This window comes from Pseudophryne corroboree, chromosome 4 (assembly GCF_028390025.1).
Source record: "Pseudophryne corroboree isolate aPseCor3 chromosome 4, aPseCor3.hap2, whole genome shotgun sequence".
Classification (NCBI taxonomy): Eukaryota; Metazoa; Chordata; class Amphibia; order Anura; family Myobatrachidae; genus Pseudophryne; species Pseudophryne corroboree.
The window spans coordinates 834,950,638-834,970,698 of NC_086447.1; the positions used below are offsets into that span (position 1 = coordinate 834,950,638).

A 20,061-nucleotide genomic window follows, 5' to 3' on the forward strand; every position below is an offset into this window, starting at 1 on the left:
GAAAGTAATTGGGTTCGATCTAAATTAAGAAAAGATTGACGAGTCTGTTCAATGTGATCAGGGTTAAACCCTTTAGCAATGAAATTTTTCTTTAACGACTCTGATTGACATAAGTAAGTCTCCTTTTTAATACAATTCCGTCTTATACGTTGGAATTGACTGGTTGGTATGCTCTTTAACCAGTTCTTATGATGATTGCTTTCATAATGAATAAAAGAATTGCAATCGGTCGGTTTAGTAAAATTCTTTGTTAGAAGTCTCTCATCTTCTACATATATTGTTAGGTCTAAAAAATTCACCTGAGAGTTACTTATATCAAAATAAAAAACAATATTACATTCATTTTGATTTAATTCATTACAGAATATGTCAAGGGACTGCCGAACACCCTTCCATATAAACAAAACATCGTCTATATAGCGATGCCAGGACACAAGGCCTGCGCCCAGGGACAGATGTTTCCAGATGTTAAACTCCTCCCAATACACCATAAACAAATTGGCGTAACTGGGCGCAAACCTGGTGCCCATGGCAGTCCCTTTTAATTGTAAATAGAAGGAATCCTCAAATTTGAAAAAATTATTATTTAAAATGAGACTAATCCCTTCCAGGACAAAATTTTTCCTCTCAACAGAGTATTCTTCTTGATCTAAGAAGAAACCAATCGATTCCAAGCCTTTGCTGTGATCAATAATAGTATATAGTGACATGACATCAGCAGTCACTAACCAACATTGACATAAATGAAATAGGTCCACACTCTGTATTTAAGCGTAGGTCCACTTTCTATCCTGCCCATAAAAAGGGGTGTTTTGAGGAGTCCTTTGAAAAATTAGTTAAAGAAGATTTAGAGAGGACGGTTTAAAAAAAAAACAAACATGTCAATATGTCCAAAAGTGAAAGATTGGCTATTTCTTCCTTACAAACTAACCCCACTATAGTTATTAAACCCACCGATAAGGGCGGCGGGGTTGTTATAATGAATAGAGATGATTACAATGCAGAAATCTTGAGACAGTTAGCAGAGACCAACACATATAAAAAACTAAGGGCAGACCCTTCGGATAAAGTAAAACAAAAATTAAATGTGTTATTATCCCTTTACACTTCCAAAAATGTTATCACTGATAAGGAACAATTATATATGATTGTTGAGAAACCCTCCATACCTGTTCTTTATGTCCTACCTAAGATCCACAAGTCTTTAATCAAACCACCCGGCAGGCCTATAGTCGCTGGTACTAATTCGGTATTGGCCAATTTATCACACTTTATTGACCATATGTTACAGCCAATAGTTATTAAAACTCGAGCATATTTGAAAGATACCATCGATGTTATTAGAAAAATAGATAATATGACTTGGGCATCAGACTTGTGGTTAGTGACTGCTGATGTCATGTCACTATATACTATTATTGATCACAGCAAAGGCTTGGAATCGATTGGTTTCTTCTTAGATCAAGAAGAATACTCTGTTGAGAGGAAAAATTTTGTCCTGGAAGGGATTAGTCTCATTTTAAATAATAATTTTTTCAAATTTGAGGATTCCTTCTATTTACAATTAAAAGGGACTGCCATGGGCACCAGGTTTGCGCCCAGTTACGACAATTTGTTTATGGCGTATTGAGAGGAGTTTAACATCTGGAAACATCTGTCCCTGGGTGCAGGCCTGGTGTCCTGGCATCGCTATATAGACGATGTTTTGTTTATATGGAAGGGTGATCGGCAGTCCCTTGACATATTCTGTAATGAATTAAATCAAAATGAATGTAATATTGTTTTTTCTTTTGATATAAGTAACTCTCAGGTGAATTTTTTAGACCTAACAATATATGTAGAAGATGAGAGACTTCTAACAAAGAATTTTACCAAACCGACCGATTGCAATTCTTTTATTCATTATGAAAGCAATCATCATAAGAACTGGTTAAAGAGCATACCAACCAGTCAATTCCAACGTATAAGACGGAATTGTACTAAAAAGGAGACTTACTTATGTCAATCAGAGTCGTTAAAGAAAAATTTCATTGCTAAAGGGTTTAACCCTGATCACATTGAACAGACTCGTCAATCTTGTCTAAATTTAGATCGAACCCAATTACTTTCCTCCAAGATAAAAAATAAGGATACACCCGACGATGTAGCTATTATTATGGGTTTTAATAGCCAATACAAACAAGTAGAGACCATTTTCAGGAAACATTGGGGAGTACTCACCAAAGACCCCATGTTGAAAGAACATATATCGGGGCGACCCAAAATTTATTTATCGGAGGGCCAAAAACCTGAAAAATAATTTGGTTAAAAGTGTAATACCTTTAAACATTAATACAGGGAAAATTACCTCTAAAGGTTTCTACAGGTGTGGCACATGTAGTATGTGCAAAGCCTGTAAACACGGTACATTGAAAATTACTGAATATAAATCTAACCAGACTAGCAAGATGTATGAAATAAAAGATTTCATCACTTGTCATAGTCAATGGGTCGTGTATTTGTTGGAATGTAGTTGTGGACGACAATATGTCGGAAAGACTAAACGCAAACTTAAGGAGCGTTTAGCAGAACATGTTAGAAATATACGAAAGGGTTTATCTACACATAATGTGTCTTCTCATTTTAAAGATATTCATGCATGCAATACAAAGGACTTAGTATTTTTTTGTGGGATACAGAGTATCAAATCTAATTGGCGTACTGACACAAGGGAGGAGGATTTGGCTAAGGCGGAGATGCGCAATATATATAAAATGAAAACAATGATGCCAAATGGGTTAAATGCAGAATTTGAGCTTAAGTGGTTCTTGTAGGATGTATGGGTAAGAATAATTGAATCCTAATATATATCCCTTCTTTTTTTTTTTTTTTGAGTATCGGTAATAATGGATCTGATGACGCTCTATTTTGGACCAATAAGAGGATCTTTATATACACATGAGCCACTAATAAGGAGAGCGTGATATGACGCTTCGAGATTGCCTAGCAACCCACCATTGAGAGACTGAACCGGGATACAAAGTCGAATTACTTCCTGTGCCAGTGACTCTTGCCGGAAGTTGTCACGGACGAAGCGTCCCGGCTATCTTGGTGGCGTGCGGGCCAAATACCGGATGGTGAATTTTAATACATATTACGGACTCTCTTTCGGAGTTATTTATAACTGGAATTGTGTATATTGGTGTTCTGAACGATGACATAAGATCTTCTGTATAATATATGGTCCAGATAGACGTTAAGTGTGATATGCGCTCTTTGATGACGTCTTATTATTGTCGTCATACAAACGATCGCTTATGAATGGAATGTATTATATTTAATACACTGTATTAATAGAGACTCTTTCTTAATGTTTTACTCTCATATAGATTTATATAATTATTTTTATGTAAGATAAAGGTTTTTATTTACTTGTTAATATACATCATGTGACTGGGATTGAGGAGGTATAAATATGACTTCCGGGTGATATTTCAGCACACTTTGAAAAAGGACATGGATCCGAAACGCGTTAGTGTGCTGTGGCCTTCTGACTAAGGACATCTCCATTGGCTGTAGGGTATAGTATGATGCTTATAATATATAAGTCTCTCCTATGATTCCGGACCTAGGAGGATTGCCATCAATCATTCCTTGCCTGTTCAGCCGGTGGCGGTGTTTTTGGTCAAAGGTTGATACATTTGTTTTATGTCTGTTTTTATGGTCTTTTGTACCAATAAAATATCCTTTTTTTAACATTATTTCTGGGACAATAATTGAGGATCGTGATTATAAGACCCTATTGAGGATATCATTACTACATGAATTGTTGACCCCAGCACAAAAAGAAACCTTTATGTGAACATAGGGGATTATCTGAAGGTCAGTCTATCCTGTTTGATCATATATTGGTTGTATATATCTGGAGATAAAAGGAGACATTTTGGAAACGATGGACAAAGATACCTTTCAATGCACATAGGGCATTTATTGAAGGTCAGTGCTTGACAGGTTATCTTTGCCCTTGATCCTTTATCCCACACGAAGTAATAGGAGAGGAGGAGGAGTGTTTGACAAACCTATAAAGAAACCTTTTGGTGCATATAGGGCACTCTTTCAAGGTCAGTGCCTGAAAAGGAGCCTATATCTCATCATATATTGGTGGGAAGGATTGTCCCTCACTAACCTCATATTTTCATTTCTTTGGGTACAATTCCCCTACTGGTGCAGTGAAGATACCTTAGGGCTGTGTGATCCTAAAAATCAATGTTCCTGAACTGAGTTTGGATGGTCGCTACAAACAAGAGGAACAAAAATTTATGCTGACGGCACTGTGGTTTTGTTTCTTTGTTGTTTTTATCTAATTGTATGTGGGCTAGGTGAGCTCTGAAACAAAACTTAGCTGCAGTCTTTGGTTGGCGCAAGTAGAGAACTACTTTTTCTGTATATCTCAGTAATTCACCTTTTGTTTTCGACTTGCGCCTCCCTAAAATGTTCTCACATAGGAACAATAGAAAATCACAATTACGTCATGTTTTTGGTAATAAGGATGGGAATGAGGTTGTTTTAGAAGATAATGATTTAGAAACAGCCATGTGGAAATTAGAAAAATTACTAATAAAAGAAGGGAAAATATGGTGGGAGATAGCCACCCTTGAGAGGTATCTAAAAGATAACATTATACCCAGGGGTTTAAGGTTAGATAAAATCCCATCATTTGATAATGAGACAGGGGATTTTAAAAAAGAGTGGTTTCGTATATTAGATTCCTGTTCGTTTGCATTAATGCAGTTAATCATTGGAGAAAAAAATAGGGAACTCAATAAAATAGAAGAAGAAATTCTGCTGACCAAAGCCTTGGTGGATCCATTTTCGGAACTCCAAGATTTTAAAGATTTGGAAAGAGAAATTATTAGGAAAGTAGAAAAAAATGTGAGAGAAATTAAATCAAAGAAACAAAAGAAATTTCAGAGGGATAGACATGATTATCAGCAGGGAGAGGAACATATGAGAACAAAAAAAAGAACGTAATTTTCTAGTTGGTAAGGACCCATCAAGTACAATAGAAACCCCACACAAATCCTCCACCTCATTTGATAAATATAAAAATCAGAAGAAAACCCAGAGGAGAGAGGAGAATATTATTCCATATAAACGAAGGTTTGGGAATAGAGATCTTGAGAAAAATCGAAATCAGAGAAGGACAGAAAGAGAAGACAGCTCATCAAGGTATAAAAACACCTTTAGAGAAAGGAACCAAAATCAGAATTGGGGTCTGCAAAATAGAGATAGGTACAGAGAAAGAGATTTCGATAAAAATAGATATGAGAGAGAAGACATCGGTTATAACTATAGAAAAAACCAATATGAATTAATAAGAGAACAGGAACATTTTTTAGACCAGATATCAACCCACCCCTCAAGGTGGCGTTAAAGCGTAAACACCGAGGTAAAAGGGCTGGCCAATATCAAGGACCAAATAAGAAGAAAAAAAGGACTAGACGTAGGATGCACCTAATAGAAAGTACTCAATCAATAGAAAATCAATCAATTGTGAACGATAATAAAACTAAAGTATATAATTTGAGTGATTACATTTGTAGCAAGGAAGAACAAATTGTTTTGGAGAAAGGATTAACATTTGCTCCCTCTAACCATGTGGATGATTTTGAGGTCTTTATTGATCTGCAAAGATTCATCAGAAAATTAGCATTAAAAAGGTTCTTTGCAGAAAAAAAAGAGGGCCCCAACATTGACATAAATTAAATAGGTCCACACTCTGTATTCAAGCGTAGGTCCACTTTCTATCCTGCCCATAAAAAGGGGTGTTTTGTGGAGTCCTTTGAAAAATTAGTTAAAGAAGATTTAGAGAGGACGGTTTTCAAAAAAACCAAACATGTCAATATGTCCAAAAGTGAAAGATTGGCTATTTCTTCCTTACAAGCTAACCCCACTATAGTTATTAAACCCGCCGATAAGGGCGGCGGAGTTGTTATAATGAATAGAGATGATTACAATGCAGAAATCTTGAGACAGTTAGCAGAGACCAACACATATAAAAAACTAAGGGCAGACCCTTCGGATAAAGTAAAACAAAAATTAAATGTGTTATTATCCCTTTACACTTCCAAAAATGTTATCACTGATATGGAACAATTATATATGATTGTTGAGAAACCCTCCATACCTGTTCTTTATGTCCTACCTAAGACCCACAAGTCTTTAATCAAACCACCCGGCAGGCCTATAGTCGCTGGTACTAATTCGGTATTGGCCAATTTATCACACTTTATTGACCATATGTTACAGCCAATAGTTATTAAAACTCGAGCATATTTGAAGGATACCATCGATGTTATTAGAAAAATAGATAATATGACTTGGGCATCAGACTTGTGGTTAGTGACTGCTGATGTCATGTCACTATATACTATTATTGATCGCAGCAAAGGCTTGGAATCGATTGGTTTCTTCTTAGATCAAAAAGAATACTCTGTTGAGAGGAAAAATTTTGTCCTGGAAGGGATTAGTCTCATTTTAAATAATAATTTTTTCAAATTTGAGGATTCCTTCTATTTACAATTAAAAGGGACTGCCATGGGCACCAGGTTTGCGCCCAGTTATGCCAATTTGTTTATGGCGTATTGGGAGGAGTTTAACATCTGGAAACATCTGTCCCTGGGTGCAGGCCTGGTGTCCTGGCATCGCTATATAGACGATGTTTTGTTTATATGGAAGGGTGATCGGCAGTCCCTTGACATATTCTGTAATGAATTAAATCAAAATGAATGTAATATTGTTTTTTCTTTTGATATAAGTAACTCTCAGGTGAATTTTTTAGACCTAACAATATATGTAGAAGATGAGAGACTTCTAACAAAGAATTTTACCAAACCGACCGATTGCAATTCTTTTATTCATTATGAAAGCAATCATCATAAGAACTGGTTAAAGAGCATACCAACCAGTCAATTCCAACGTATAAGACGGAATTGTACTAAAAAGGAGACTTACTTATGTCAATCAGAGTCGTTAAAGAAAAATTTCATTGCTAAAGGGTTTAACCCTGATCACATTGAACAGACTCATCAATCTTGACTTAATTTAGATCGAACCCAATTACTTTCCTCCAAGATAAAAAATAAGGATACACCCGACGATGTAGCTATTATTATGGGTTTTAATAGCCAATACAAACAAGTAGAGACCATTTTCAGGAAACATTGGGGAGTACTCACCAAAGACCCCATGTTGAAAGAACATATATCGGGGCGACCTAAATTTATTTATCGGAGGGCCAAAAACCTGAAAAATAATTTGGTTAAAAGTGTAATACCTTTAAACATTAATACAGGGAAAATTACCTCTAAAGGTTTCTTCAGGTGTGGCACATGTAGTATGTGCAAAGCCTGTAAACACGGTACATCGAAAATTACTGAATATAAATCTAACCAGACTAGCAAGATGTATGAAATAAAAGATTTCATCACTTGTCATAGTCAATGGGTCGTGTATTTGTTGGAATGTAGTTGTGGACGACAATATGTCGGAAAGACTAAACGCAAACTTAAGGAGCGTTTAGCAGAACATGTTAGAAATATACGAAAGGCTTTATCTACACATAATGTGTCTTCTCATTTTAAAGATATTCATGCATGCAATACAAAGGACTTAGTATTTTTTTGTGGGATACAGAGTATCAAATCTAATTGGCGTACTGACACAAGGGAGGAGGATTTGGCTAAGGCGGAGATGCGCAATATATATAAAATGAAAACAATGATGCCGAATGGGTTAAATGCAGAATTTGAGCTTAAGTGGTTCTTGTAGGATGTATGGGTAAGAATAATTGAATCCTAATATATATCCCTTCTTTTTTTTTTTTTTTTGAGTATCGGTAATAATGGATCTGATGACGCTCTATTTTGGACCAATAAGAGGATCTTTATATACACATGAGCCACTAATAAGGAGAGCGTGATATGACGCTTTGAGATTGCCTAGCAACCCACCATTGAGAGACTGAACCGGGATACAGAGTCGAATTACTTCCTGTGCCAGTGACTCTTGCCGGAAGTTGTCACGGATGAAGCGTCCCGGCTATCTTGGTGGCGTGCGGGCCAAATACCGGATGGAGAATTTTAATACATATTACGGACTCTCTTTCGGAGTTATTTATAACTGGAATTGTGTATATTGGTGTTCTGAACGATGACATAAGATCTTCTGTATAATATATGGTCCAGATAGACGTTAAGTGTGATATGCACTCTTTGATGACGTCTTATTATTGTCGTCATACAAACGATCGCTTATGAATGGAATGTATTATATTTAATACACTGTATTAATAGAGACTCTTTCTTAATGTTTTACTCTCATATAGATTTATATAATTATTTTTATGTAAGATAAAGGTTTTTATTTACTTGTTAATATACATCATGTGACCGGGATTGAGGAGGTATAAATATGACTTCCAGGTGATATTTCAGCACACTTTGAAAAAGGACAAGGATCCGAAACGCGTTAGTGTGCTGTGGCCTTCTGACTAAGGACATCTCCATTGGCTGTAGGGTATAGTATGATGCTTATAATATATAAGTCTCTCCTATGATTCCGGACCTAGGAGGATTGCCATCAATCATTCCTTGCCTGTTCAGCCGGTGGCAGTGTTTTTGGTCAAAGGTTGATACATTTGTTTTATGTCTGTTTTTATGGTCTTTTGTACCAATAAAATATCCTTTTTTTAACATTATTTCTGGGACAATAATTGAGGATCGTGATTATAATACCCTATTGAGGATATCATTACTACATGAATTGTTGACCCCAGCACAAAAAGAAACCTTTATGTGAACATAGGGGATTATCTGAAGGTCAGTCTATCCTGTTTGATCATATATTGGTTGTATATATCTGGAGATAAAAGGAGACATTTTGGAAACGATGGACAAAGATACCTTTCAATGCACATAGGGCATTTATTGAAGGTCAGTGCTTGACAGGTTATCTTTGCCCTTGATCCTTTACCCCGCACGAAGTAATAGGAGAGGAGGAGGAGTGTTTGACAAACCTATAAAGAAACCTTTTGGTGCATATAGGGCACTCTTTCAAGGTCAGTGCCTGGAAAGGAGCCTATATCTCATCATATATTGGTGGGAAGGATTGTCCCTCACTAACCTCATATTTTCATTTCTTTGGTTACAATTCCCCTACTGGTGTAGTGAAGATACCTTAGGGCTGTGTGATCCTAAAAATCAATGTTCCTGAACTGAGTTTGGATGGTCGCTACAAACAAGAGGAACAATAATTTATGCTGACGGCGCTGTGGTTTTGTTTCTTTGTTGTTTTTATCTAATTGTATGTGGGCTAGGTGAGCTCCGAAACAAAACTTAGCTGCAGTCTTTGGTTGGCGCAAGTAGAGAACTACTTTTTCTGTATATCGTACAGTAGAGGCATCAACCTCCACCAAGAACGGACGGCTGAGATCGGGTTGTCGAAGAACTGGAGCAGTCGTGAAGGCCTCCTTTAAAGATGAAAAAGCTTCCAAAGCCTCCAGAGACCACTTGGCAGGATCAGCTCCCTTCCTAGTTAATGCGGTTATAGGAGCTATGACAGAAGAATCATTTTGAATGAATCTTCGGTAGAAGTTAGCAAACCCCAGGAAACGTTGAATTCCTTTAAGGGTAGCTGGAAGTGCCCAATCCTGAATCGCCTGGACTTTAGCGGGGTCCATCTGTAACCTCTGCCCTGAAAGAATGTAACCGAGGAATGGAATCGTGGGTACTTCAAAGGTGCACTTCTCTAATTTACAGAATAACTGATTCCTTCGTAAATGAGTTAACACTTCTTTGACTTGTTCCCGGTGGGTCTTCAGATCCCTGGAAAAAATGAGGATGTCATCCAGATACACTACCAAGCAGTCATAGAGGAGATCTCTGAAGATTTCGTTAACGAACTCTTGAAAGACGGCTGGGGCGTTACATAGGCCAAAAGGCATTACCAGGTATTCGTAATGGCCGTTGCGGGTATTAAATGCCGTCTTCCATTCGTCCCCTGGGCGAATACGTATAAGATTGTAGGCCTCCCGTAAGTCCAACTTAGTAAATACAGTAGCTCCTTTAACACGGTCGAACAGTTCTGGAATCAGAGGTAACGGATATCTGTTCTTAATTGTTATGTCATTGAGACCTCTATAGTCAATACAGGGCTGCAACCCCCCATCCTTCTTTTTGACGAAGAAAAACCCTGCTCCGGCCGGAGATGTAGAAGACCTGATGAACCCTTTCTCCAAGTTCTCCCGTATATACTCCGACATGGCCTGTGTCTCGGGAAGTGAGAGAGGGTAAATTCGACCTCGGGGAGGAGTCTTACCGGGTACTAGCTCAATGGGACAATCCCAAGTACGATGCGGAGGTAAGGTGTCCGCCCCATGCTTACTGAAAACATCTTGAAAAGATTGGTACTCCACAGGAAGGCTGGAAGGGTTGGAAGAACAGAGAGGTCTATCTGAAGGTAAACAGTTCTGAAAGCAGTCTTGTCCCCAAGAGAGAACATCCATAGTTTGCCAATCAATGTGGGGATTGTGTCTGATTAACCATGGAAACCCTAGGATTAGTTCATGAGAGGCTTTAGGAATTACAAGGAAAGAGATTTCTTCTGAATGGAGAACTCTGACCTTCATCTTGAGAGGAATAGTACGAAAGGATATAATACCCTCTGGGATATAACTTCCATCCACTGCGGTAACAGAAATGGTACGATCCAAAGGAACCGTTTGTATTCCAGATCGTTTGACCAGAGCTGACGTAATGAAGCTTTCGGTGGCTCCGGAGTCGAGTAGTGCAGGGATGAGAAGAGAAGAAGAAGGGAGCTCCAATTGGGTTAACAGGACAGACTCTTTCTTGGTATGTAATTCTGAGAATTCTCCTAGCTTGACCTCTCCAGCACAAACTAGGAGCGGGCGTTTCCCGGACGTAGACTGCAAGTTTTAACAAAGTGATCAGATGCACCACAATACAGGCAGAGGTTCCCTTGTCGCCGTCTCTGACGTTCTTCATTGGAGAGGTGGGAGCGATTAATCTGCATGGGTTCTTCCACAGTTGGTGATGATGGTATTGGTGGAAGAACAACTCTAGGATTAGGGCGATCTGACCGCAACCTCTCCATACAGCGTTCTCTGTACCTCAGATCTAACTTATTGCATAAAGAAATTAGTTTATCCAACTTATCAGGTACGTCCTGAGTTGCGAGGTCATCTTTGATCTTTTCGGAGAGACCGCTCCAGAAAGCTGCAATGAGAGCCTCCTCGTTCCAGTTCAGTTCTGAGGAAAGGGTGCGAAACTGGATCACGTACTGACTGACCGTACGCGTGCCCTGACGCAGGCGCAGGATCTCCAATGAGGCGGCAGAAGTCCTGCCCGGTTCGTCGAAGATTCTTCGAAAGGTGGCCATGAATTCTGGATAGTTAGATAAGATGGGATCCATCCTCTCCCACAAAGGTGAAGCCCATTCCAACGCTTGCCTGGTAAGTAAAGAAATTATATAGGCTACTTTGGTTCGTGCTGATGGGAAGTTGGCCGACTGTATTTCGAACTGGATTTCGCACTGGTTAAGAAACCCGCGGCATTGTTTTGGATTCCCATCAAATTTACTAGAAGGAGGCAAATGCAAACGTGGAAGTGGTACTGGTACAGGAGGAAGCGGGACCGGAAGTGCCAATGTGGGAGCAGCTGTAGATACTTGAGGGGCCGTCATGGCAACACAGAGAGAATCGAGACGTTCGGACATACTCTGCATGAACTGCATGATTTGAGATTGTGTTGCCTCCTGCTTACTTAATCGAGACCAGATATCTGCAGTTGAATCCCCTCCTGAGGCCTGATCACCCGTCAAATCCATTGGGCCAGTGCTTACTGTCACGTCTGGCAGGGTTTGAGGATCCGGCAGCTGAGATTTGCCCGAGGAGGTAGCAGGCTGTGAATGAACCAGATGAGGGGGCTGGATATAGTTCCTTCGCATGGGACACAGAGCAATGAAGAACGTAGGCGGGGTTTGAGAGTCAATGGAAAGTATTTATTATGTACAGGGCTGAGGTAGGGAACTGAGGCTGAAGCACAATGGTTAAAGACGTGGCTGGAGGTGAAGAACTGCGGACTGTGATTTGAAAGACGAGACTGTAGATGATGAACTGTGGAACTGTGGATGGTAGTTGAAAACGTGGCTGGAGACAAGGACTGTGGACTGTGGTTTGGAAAACGAGGCTTGAAGATAATAATCTGCAGGCTGTGGTCAGTGGTACAAAGGCGTGGCTGGTGAAGGAGATCTGTGGAGTGTGGCTTGAAAGACGAGGCAGAAGACCCGGGGCCGACTGTGCCCAAAGAGTCTTACTGGACCGGGTTTTCCAGGAGCGCTTCCACAGGCAGTAGCAGGCAAGAAACTGCAGGGCTGCAGCAGCAACAGAGAACCGACCAAGCAGGATCAGGAGGAACCAAGATACAGCAGGAATCCTGGGAGCACAGGCTAAAGCACCTATAACAGGGTTGTAACTTGAAGCACTGGCATCCCTGTCCTAAACCAGCCCCCTTTTATAGGGAGAGCTTCCCCTGGATTGGCTGGAAGAAACAGGAAACAGGAACAATGCTTAAAACTTGGTCTCCAACATGGCGGCGCCCAGTAATGCAGACCTTTTTGCAAAGCCACATTGCTCACTGCCCCTGGTCTCCAAGCAACGGTTCAGCGAGAGCGACCCGCTGTAGTGGCGTCCCGCCACCACGAGCGGACCCCATCACCGCCGCTACTGCTGCCCACGGATCCGGCGCAGCAGCCCACCTCCGCCGCTGCCCGCACAACACCAAGGAAGCCAGCCCCGCGGCCCCAGCGTACCGGTAAGACTCCGGACGCTGACACTCATAATGTTGATATGTTCACAATGTCATCATGTGAAATATCAGCATTCTGAGGATGGCAATGGCTAGAGGTATCCGCCACCAGGAAGGTTAGGGTTAGGCTTCAGGGGGAGATTAGGGTTAGCTGTGGTGGTGGGGAGGGTAGGTGTAGGGATTAGGCTTTAGCATAGGGGACAGAAAACTCAGTATAAAGCTAAAATGGTTATCCTGCACTGGATATTGAATATCTATTAAACGTTTTTATGTTGAAAACCAGCTACTCTTATTATTGAAGATAATCTTATCTAAGTCATAAACAGGCTGGAGGTGCTCCTGGAATTATGAAAAAACTCATGTTCCAAAATATTGTGAGGACTAGCCTCAAAGACAATTCCTGTTTTGGAGCACTCTTTTGAAATGATAAGTGATATAATATATAGAGAATAGATGAATGATATTAAAACTTAACTTTTATTTCTTACCAATCTAAAATAAAAAGGAGAGTGTTCAAACACATTGCATATCAGACACTATCATAGGTATCACATGTGTTCAATAATTATCCATGTCTCCCAATGTCAAATCCAGAAATAAATAAATAAACAGTTGCGTTATTACTAATGTTATATCATAAATAATAAGATCTCGGCATATAACTTATATGTCTCTAGGACTGATTGTCCTAATTCAAACGCACTCACTATGTGAACATGCATGAATTGCCTACTTGATTGATAGAGGAAAGACGTTGATGCACTTATATTGGCATCTAATTGTAATCCACTCCTTGGCTATTATTTACATGAGAGCTATCAATTCCACTGGCTCAGCAATATTACTAACCACATGTTCAGTATGATTGAAACTTAGTAACCATATCATAAATTGTTACACATTGGATGTTTTCAAAATACTGTGGTTACAGACAAATAAACTGTGTGTTGAATATTCAATCTTACTGATTTTCACTTATCCTTGGGTGGATACCATGCTTATGTCGTATAATTCTAGTAACATGCAGGTCAATAATAACATCCAATTAAAATAACTCAGGACGTTTTTAACAGACTCTTCTTATATTACCTTGCTTGCATCAACCCTGCAATATCACTAAGCTCACATTGGAACTATGTTGCAAATTGGCAGACATATGCCTATGAAGATTTCTCCCCAATAAAATTTGGCATTAGACCACACTCGGCCTCACAATTTTAAAGATATTTAACCCTTACTTGCTTGCATCAACCCTGCAATATCACTAAGCTCACATTGGAACTATGTTGCAGTTTGGCAGACATATGCCTATGAAGATTTCTCCCCAATGAAATTTGGCATCAGACCACACTCGGCCTCACAATTTTACAGACACTTAACCCTTTGACCTGTAATGCATGGCACTTGGACATATCAACGCCCCTTTATATTGTAAAATACCATCTTTCTCACAGACATTTATCACCTTATCAAATTACAATAAAGGCATCACAACTCGTAAATAACCACATGGGAGATCGTGTACCTGGACTGGATCACATACAGTATGCGGTGAGGGACAATATGTCTCCTTAACATTCACCATTATGCTGGTATGATCAGTCTGAAAAACATTTGGTCAATTAGGACCATGGGTGCACCTCTATTGAATAATTTATTTTGAGGCCTCAAACTTGAATTTCTATGTATGGATTAAGTAGATTATCTTAGTATGTAAGGTGAAGAAAAAAGATGAAGTACGATCCAATATACAGATACCCCCATCTGCTGCCCATCCTCATCAAAAAAGAGCGGAGGAAGGGTGAGAGTAGGGGTACTGATGGATTGATGGAAAAATAGCAACAATATCTCCTGGTATCTCCGTCTCCAGTGTTAGAGCAGACCTGTTGCTTTAAGCATTGCAGGACTTGCAAGTCTCCGCGGCGCATTGCAAGAAACTAAATTAATTTACCATATGGGTACGTTAACACCCAAAGGTTTAAACATTGATTTTGACCTCAATCCCTTCCTAACGTAAAGTACCAAGTGCATAAGTCAATATATGGGAAGGAAAATCTTTTAGGATCTATATCCCTTTTAGGTTAATTTTATTGGCTTTTACATAACTATTCATTTATTAATTGTTTGATAATTTCCACTTAAATATAAAAAATATACATATTTTATATTGAATAGGCAATTCTTTTTATATTATGAATTTAAAATAAACTAATATTATTAATGTGTTTTATGTTCACTTTGTTTTGTTTTATATGTATATAGTATAGACCGTGCACATAGTATCCACTAAAAGTATATCCATACCAGAACGCTATATTCAGGAAAAAGCACTATGGCGGTGGAACGCATACGTCACCAGAAGTTGCATACGGGCACTGGAACGCAAACCCAGGAAGAGGTCCGATCGGAGAGCACAAACGCAACCGGAAGCTCATTATGGACATAACACACGCTACCCTAATAAATAGATGAGTGAATGCCGGGTGGATGGATCTGCAATCCTGAGGAAGCCTTACCAAAGGCGAAACGCGTCGATCCCAGATTTCATCGATCCTGAACTGTGCCGCTCAGCGCTGAGAACGGCTCGTACAGGATATCCGCCAGCGGACCCTGGACTCACCCGTCACAAGGTATGTGACTGTATTGGACACTTCCAAACATTGAAAGGACGTCAGACACAGGAGATACAAAGGTATTTCACCTAATCTACACCCATATCTAATAGTGATATACAGAGCACATCTGGACAGAAGTGTGCCTAAGAACTGACTCTCATAAACCTGAACTTGCAAATTTCTTCCCCAATCACTGGTATTGTGGAGATACCCTCTTTTAATTAAAACCTCTTGCCAATACCTACAGAGTGGATAAGACGCTGACCAGCGCACCCCTCTGTTTGGGAATACGTTTTTTTTTAAATAAAAAATTATTTCTTTTTCCTCAAGTATATGGTACTAGACAACATCTGAACGGACATATATATCTTACGTGCACATTAGTGACCCAGTTTGTCTGTATGTTATATGTAGTTTGTCTTTTTGTTTACCGGTAATAGGTGTCAATTATCCTACATTTATACAAAATACTGGCTAGAACCTACATATTAGAAATATATATTGTCCCATTTAGCATTTTTTAGAGGACCCCTATATGTATGAATTCATTTAATATCAGAAATCCCTTTTAGAATTCATAGAGCAATATCCACATTTATTTCTCCTTTGAAATCGATTAATTCATCATTCCTAGAGGACCCATATTGATTTTTTCTTATGAAATTAATTTTATTGTATATTTTACATGAATTAGAATTTTCAACTCAGAAACTGCACAAAACTTTTTTGTACCGCTCGGCTGCTCATGCGTTCGCACACTTGCAAAGCAAAAATACACTTCTCTATGGGCGGCGACTATCTGCTCGCAGCAGTGCAAAAAAACCTAGCGAGCGATCAGGTCTGAATTAGGCCCATAGTATGTATAGTGATTAATTGCACAAATTGACAAATATGTCTAATGCATTGTGGATGTATTCTGGTTGTGTTAGGACTCTGGGGGTCATTCAGACCTGATCGCACGCTACTTTTTTTTGCAGCGCTGCGATCAGGTCAGAACTGCGATCAGGTCAGAACTGCGATCAGGTCAGAACTGCGCATGCGTATGCTCCACAATGCGCAGGGACGTCGCCCCCTGGTGACGGGATCGCGGGACAGCGACAGGTTTAACGAAGAAAGCGATCGCACGGGCGATCGCAAGAAGATTGACAGGAAGAGGCTATTTGTGGGTGTAAACTGACCGTTTCTAGGGAGTGTCTGAAAAAAACGCAGGCGAGCCCAGCCGTTTGGAGGGAGGATTCCAGACGTCAGCTCCTGCCCAGATCATCGCAGATGCTAAGTCCTGAGCTGTGCAGAGACTGCACAAACTTTTAGTTGTGCAGCTCTCTGCACAAGTGTTCGCACCCCTGCACATCAACTACCCCCTCCCCCTGTAGGCGGCAACTACCTGATCGCAGGACTGCAAAAAAAAAAAAAAACGCCTGCGTGCGATCAGGTATGAATTACCCCCTTTGGGGGTCATTCCGAGTTGTTCGCTCGCAAGCTGCTTTTAGCAGCTTTGCACACGCTAAGCCGCCGCCTACTGGGAGTGAACCTTAGCTTATCAAAATTGCGAACGAAAGATTTGCAATATTGCGAAAAGACTTCTCTGTGCAGTTTCTGAGTAGCTCGAGACTTACTCTGCCAGTGCGATCAGTTCAGTGCTTGTCGTTCCTGGTTTGACGTCACAAACACACCCAGCGTTCGCCCAGACACTCCTCCGTTTCTCCAGCCACTCCCGCGTTTTTCCCAGAAATGGTAGCGTTTTTTCACACACTCCCATAAAACGTCCAGTTTCCGCCCAGAAACACCCACTTCCTGTCAATCACATTACGATCACCAGAACGAAGAAAAAACCTCGTAATGCCGTGAGTAAAATACCTAACTGCATAGCAAATTTACTTGGCGCAGTCGCACTGCGGACATTGCGCATGCACATTAGCGACTAATCGCTCCGTTGCGAGAAAAAAATAACGAGCGAACAACTCGGAATGACCCCCTTTGTTCTGTCATGTTACATGGCAGTATCCATTCCTCGCCACTAGGGGTCGCCAGGCCTTTTGTTATGTGAGCTACATTTGTTACTAAGTTATTCAGGGCTTTGATTTGCTCTGCTACTGTGACCACTCTGCATTAAATTGAGTGCATATTCTGGAGTTTCTGCATCACCAAGTGTCTCTTCATCAAGTGTTTTTGTACTGTCAAGTATATCTGCCTTATTATATTTGTCATGCCAAGAATATCTGCTCGCCAAGTTTATCTGCATTCTCAAGTATATCTACATTCTTAAATGTACCCTCATACTCATATTCCAGTAGTTTCCAGTAACCTGCGTTTAAAGTATTCCCAGAGGCTTCACAAGGAGGGGGGGGGGGGGGGGGGGGTGTCACTAAAATGCTGACTCCACCACAATGAAAGGGGAAGGGTGCTGCAGTGTGACATTATCCTGCAGCACTCGGCTCCTGTCACTGAGTAGAAGCCAGCAGTGCCGGAAGAGTTTCCGGGGCAGCCCCCCCCCCCCCCCCAGAATTAAGTAATCGGGGGTTTCCTGCACGGCTATGCCCCCTTTAGTGATGTCAGCCTGGCTTCTGCCAGACCATGCCCCTGTCCAAGAAGCCACACCCTCTTTTCAGCAGGCATGCCATATGCGAGCGTAAGGGGGTCTGGCTGCATAATGTGTTACCAACCGCGGTACTGCCACTGAGTATACCTGTACTTCCCTGCCATTGTATTACTATATTCTTTGACTAGTGGTTAAGCTGCTTCTATGGGGTTCATAACAAAATTATCCAGCCCAGTAAAACAGGGAATGCTGTCATTTACTCTGGCTTCCCACAAACATCTTTTCATTGCAGAACTTCCAGAAGTGCTTCATTGTTTTGCGTCAGAACAAAATGCTTCTGCGAGTTCTTTTAGCACAGTCTCCTGATCAGAGGCGTATCTAGGGTAGGGCGAGTGGGGCACGTGCCCAGGGCGCCTTGGCAGGCCCAGGAGAGGGGGGCGCCGCCGGCGGCCAGGGCATCATGCCCCACTTGCCCCCATCACGCCGAAAGCCGAAATGTGAGGGGAGGAGAGCGCACCGTCTCTCCCTCCCCTCACCGCCGCTGAAAGCCATAGCAGCGCTGCCAGCAGCGCTGCTGTGTCCGGCCTCTGGCGGCGTTAGCCAATCACAGCTTGCGGACCGGCTCCTGATTGGCTGCCGGTCCGCGAGCTCTGATTGGCTAGTGAACCGGCGCCACACAGCCGCCGGAGACCTGTCCTGGAGCGGTGAGGGGAAGAAGAGGCGCTCTCCTCCGCTCACATAGAACACGCCGGTGACTCGGTAAGTGACCGGGGGGGGGGGGGAGAGCACAGAGGGGCATGTAACTGGCACAGTGGGGCATGTAGCTGGCACAGTGGGGCATGTATCAGGCACAGTGTGGGGCATGTATCTGGCACAGTGAGGTATGTAACTGGCACAGTGGGGCATTGTATCTGGCACTGTGGGACAATGTAACTGGCACTGTGGGGCATGTATCTGGCACTGTGGGGCATTGTATCTGGCACTGTGGGACAATGTAACTGGCACTGTGGGGCATGTATCTGGCACTGTGGCGCAATGTAACTGGCACTGTGGGGCATGTATCCGGCACTGTGGGGCATTGTATCTGGCACTGTGGGGCATTGTATCTGGCACTGTGGGGCATTGTATCTGGCACTGTGGGGCAATGTAACTGGCACTGTGGGGCATGTATCCGGCACTGTGGGGCATTGTATCTGGCACTGTGGGACAATGTAACTGGCACTGTGGGGCATGTATCTGGCACTGTGGGGCAATGTAACTGGCACTGTGGGGCATTGTATCTGGCACTGTGGGGCATGTATCTGGCACTGTGGGGCATTGTATCTAGCACTGGGGGGCAATGCAATTGGCACTGTGGGGCATGTATCCGGCACTGTGGGGCAATGAAACTGGCACTGTGGGGCATGTATCCGGCACTGTGGGCCATTTTCAGTGGCCACACCCCTTCTGGAGCGTGGTCACACCCCTTCTGGAGTGTGGCCACACCCATTTTTTTTCACCGCGCGCCTTTGGCGCGTGCACATGCTTCTTTTGCTATGTTTTTTTCCCCCTTGGGGGGGGGGGGGGGGGGGGGAGGCGCCATTTCACATTTTCCCCTGGGCTCCAAAAACCCTAGTTACGCCTCTGCTCCTGATTTCTGGTCAGAATTCTGCCTGAAAATGTCTGTTACAGTTCTGGGACTGTTGGAAGGTAGGTCTGCCACCCCAGGAGAGGGTTCTGAGTTTGCCAATCCAGGAGGGGGTTCTAGGTCTGCAGCCCCAGTAGGGGGCCCTGAATCTGCCATCCACCAAAGGAGTCTTTTGTCCTTGGAGAAGTTTCTGAGTCTGCTGCCCAGCCTGAGTTGCCTCACAGTGCTGCCCAGCCTAAATTGCTTCATAGTGCCACATCCTCAGGAGGGTTCTCTAGAGCCACTTCCCTGGGTGGGATCTCTAGTGCCATATTCCCAGGAGGGGTATCCAGTGTCACAACCCCAGAAGGAGACTCTAGTAACAGCCCAAGGAAGGACCTCTAGTGAAAAAGCCCAATGAGGGGGGTTCCTAGTCCA

At 41.8% G+C, this 20,061-nt stretch overlaps 1 long non-coding RNA gene across 2 annotated transcripts in view; it reads left to right on the top strand.

The window, feature by feature from the left end:
• Positions 1-20,061, top strand: part of LOC134910479 (uncharacterized) — a 48,323-nt gene that overhangs the window by 14,050 nt on the left and 14,212 nt on the right. Inside the window, exon 1 of one of the 2 annotated variants that reach the window (XR_010176209.1) lies at positions 15,130-15,493. The exons of the other annotated variant lie outside the window; for it this stretch is intronic. This is a non-coding gene — a long non-coding RNA (uncharacterized LOC134910479). Of the gene's footprint in view, positions 1-15,129; positions 15,494-20,061 lie in introns of those variants that run through there. 2 annotated transcript variants of the gene reach the window in all.